We start from the raw sequence: 4,261 nt of genomic DNA on the forward strand, positions 1-4,261 counted from the left end.
AAGAAATTAATTTTAAAGCTTTAAAAGCTATGGAAAATAATATAAAATATTTATATGGCTCTTGTAAATTGGGTTATAATGCAAAATGATATTTTGAAAGTATGTAAAATATTTTATAACATATGAGGGCAAAATTGGGTATCAACAGAAGGTTTGTGAGAGGAATTACCCTGTACATGATTTGGAGTTGCCGTCCATTATTCACGCACTGAAGATTTGGAGGAACTATCTATATGGAATTTCATGTGAGGTCTATATCGACCATCGGGGTCTCCAAAACTTGTTCAAGAAAACGGACTTTAATTTGCGGCAATTCAGATGGTTAGAGTTATTTAAAGTCTATGATATTACCATATTATATCATCCAGGGAAGGCCAATGTAGTGGCCAATTCATTGAGTATGAAGGCTCGGAGCATGAGCATTTTGGCATATTTACCGGTAGTGAAGAGGCCATTAGCCATAGATGTTCAAGCTTTACCCATTCGTTTTATGAGGTTAAATATTTCGGAGCCTAGCTGAGTTCGTGCTTGTGTTGTGGCACAGTCATATTTGTTGGAGTCTAACGGCTCACCATTTTGATAATCCTCAGTTGATGATGTTGAAAGACACGGTGTAGCAGCGTGGTGCCAAGGAGGCTGTGATTTGAGATAATGGTGTTATGTTGCTTCGTGGCCAAATTTGTGTTCCGAATGTCGATGGATTGAGAGAATTGATCCTTGAGGAGGCCCACAGTTCACGATATTCCATTCACCCATATGTCACAAAGATGTACCATGACTCGAAACAACACTATTGGTGGCGGAATATGAAAAAAAAATTCATGACCCAATTCCTACTAAAGGCAGTATTATGGACTAGTACCATGTAAGGTACCATATGACCACGGTAGTATAACATATAAAATATATATGAAGTATTTTAGTAATAAATGGAATTTTAAGTAATTTGAGGTAATTTTTAAATTATGCGGGTAATAGATTAATTACCGGGTAATGAAACATTACCCGATTAACTAATAAGTGGATAAACATTTATAATTATTTCGAAGTCCATAACATGGCAGCCAATACAAAAAATAACAAAATAATTCATGACCCAAATTGAAAGGTGGCAACAAATCTGTACACATGATTCCATGCACCAAAGATTATAATTCCTAAATTCTTTGATGGTCACTAATTTTATTAGTGACTTTGTGATAGGTAAAGTAGGAATCAATTTTAATAATTTAGAAATTCTAATATAGTACTTCTGAAAGAGATAATCTCCAATCAAGGATTGTTGCTAAAGCACTGCTGTAAATATAGGGATCCGTCTTCTCCAAAAATCAATAATTTTTGTCTATGGCTTAAGGATCTCTCACTTTCACGTATTGGGTCTATGGAGAAACTTTTGTGAGTTCACGTCTTAGATCTCATCAACAACCAACTTCAGTCACTTGAAGATGCAACTAGCTCTTTAATATGCTAATACAAGAACGTGGAAATGGTTAGAATGATTAGATATCTCTTTCATGGATAAAAATAACACATGATGGGGCATTTAATTTCCTAGCATCTTAATTTAACGTGTGATTTTGCGATACTAAGGGAATACGGTGCAATTTTCTCAAGAATATCATACGGATATTCCACACTCCAGGTATGTTAAGGCTAAGCTCTTCTTTCATTTGGCATGATCTCGTCTTTACATTCATATCCCGGAATTTACGTATATTTGGCTAGTCTCGCAAATTGCGTATATTTTCCTAGTGTTGTAAGTTATAATATTTTCCTTATCGGGACTTCATATTCATTTGATTATTTCATTCTTCCAGTCAAGAGAGTAGAGAAGTTATATATATATATATATATATATATATATATATGTAGTATTAAAAGTATTTTCATTAACATCGGGCTATAATCGATGGGCAGGCCCCTATTGGTCAACCTCTGATCAGATGGTAAGTTATATACCGAGCCTACTGTGGCCGAGCGGTTATGAGTGAGCCCAGTTGGTCGAGATACAGAGCCTAGTATGGTCGAGCACTTATGAGAGAGCCTACTACGGCAGAGCAGTTATATATATACCGAGCCCACCGTGGTCGAGCGCTTATGAGCGAGCCTAGTTTGTCGAGATACAGAGCCTAGTATGGACGAGCGCTTATGAGCGAGCCTACTACGGCAGAGCAGATATATATGTATACCGAGCCTAATAGGGCCGGGCGACTATTTTACTTACTATATTGAAAGAATTGAGTCAGTATCAGCAGGTAAGCATATCTTCAGATTATCTTTGACTTCCAGCTACTTGCAGTTATTATATTATCAGTTCAGTTTCAGCTTTCAGTATATTGCCTTACATATACAGTACATTATTTGGTGCTGACGTCCCTGTTCTGGGGCGCTGCATTTCATGCGTGCAGGTCAGACAGACAAGTAGGCCTCTTCAATAAGTGTTTCCCGAGCTCAGCTTGATCGGTAAGCTCCATGACTTTTGGAGTTTCCGGGTCTAGAGCCTTATGTATATCTTGTATATATATGTATATATGTCATGAGTAGGTCGGATAGCCGTTCGAGTCACAGTATATCCATTAGTAGAGGCTTGTAGACATATCTTGTCAGTTAGTACAGTATGTTGGGCTTTCAGGCCTTGTATGTATATTTGGTTGGTTTGTCAGTTGCAATAATATGACGGCCTTGTTGGCCAAGCTTTATATTCATATTTAGTCAGCATTCATTGTCGTCTTGCAATGTGGCCCATGGCCAAAAGTATGACATCATATGTTCAGAGTCCCTTAGTTTCAAGTTGGTACGCAAGGATAGGTAAAGCACCGGGTGCCAGTCTCGCTCCCCCAGTTTCGTGGCGTGACATACACATACCAAAAACATCAAAATCGGACCTCAAATCCTCACTAGAAGATCTCCAAAAACTCAATCCCTAACCTTCGATTTCACTCCAAATTCCGCACTAATTTCATGATTAAGTGGTGGATAAATTATCACAAACACCAAATACAAAGCCCAAGCAACTTACCTTACTGAAATCCTTCAATTCTTCCTTGAATTCCAGGTTGGAGCTCACGAATTGGCACAATAATGGTGAAAAATGACTGAAATTTGCGAAGTGAGGCTTTTATAGTTTCTGCCCCAGGGATTCCCCACCTGCTGTCCCATAAGCACACCTGCACTTCCGCTTCTACGGAAAATATCTACTTCTGTGGATTTCACTCAAGGCACCTTCTTCCGCACTTGCGACCTAGGCCTCGCAGGTGCGGTTAATACTTCCGCTCCTGCGTTTACTCTCCACACCTATGATCATCGCACTGTGGTCCCCACTCTGCAGGTGCGAAACAACAGAAGCAGCAAAAATCTGCAACTCTAAATCAACTCCAAACCTTCTGTCAATCACCCAAATCCATCTTGAGGCCCTTGGGACCTCAACCACACACGGCAACAAGCTACATATGATCATTCAAACGTATTCCAACCTTCTGACCAATCAAAACAACATCAAAACATCAAATCACCCTCGGATTCAAGCCTAAGGATTCTAAAAGTTCTGAATTCCGCAAACGACATAAAAACCAATCCCGGATAGCCCAAAACCTATCCGAACATGCACTCAAGTTAAAAAGCATCATACAAACATATTGGAGCCATCAAATCCCAGTTCAGAGGTCGTTTACTTAAAATATTCACTCAAGTCAAACTTGGCCACCTTAGGCCACTACTAAGGAATTATGTATTTCGAATTCACCTTGAACCCTTACAAAACCTAGACAATCATCCCCAAAAGTCATAAAACAGTAAAATCACATGCGAAAAGTATTAAATAGGGGAACAGAGATCTAGAAAGCAAAATGACATGTCAGGTCGTTACATTCTGCATCTCATAAACTAACGTTCGTCCTCGAATGGGTCTAAAATAATACCTGGAGTGCTGAATAAGTGTGGATATTTGCTCCGTATGTTTTCTTCGATCTCCCAGGTCTTTTCATCGATGAGTCGACCCCTCTACTGGACCTTTATTGCTGAAATCTTCTTAGACCTCAATTGGTGGACTTGTGCGACAACAATGGCAACTGGCTCATCCTCATAACCCAAGCTCTCATCTAGCTGAACTGTGTTATAATATAACACATAGGACTAGTTGGAGTGGTACTTCCGGAGCATAGATACATAGAAAATCGAATGTGCTCTCGATAGACTAGGAGGCTAAGCAAGCCTGTAAGAAACCTCTCTAATTCGCTCCAACACCTTAAATGGACTGATGATC

Source organism: Nicotiana sylvestris, chromosome 6, assembly GCF_000393655.2.
Source record: "Nicotiana sylvestris chromosome 6, ASM39365v2, whole genome shotgun sequence".
NCBI classification, from domain to species: domain Eukaryota; kingdom Viridiplantae; phylum Streptophyta; class Magnoliopsida; order Solanales; family Solanaceae; genus Nicotiana; species Nicotiana sylvestris.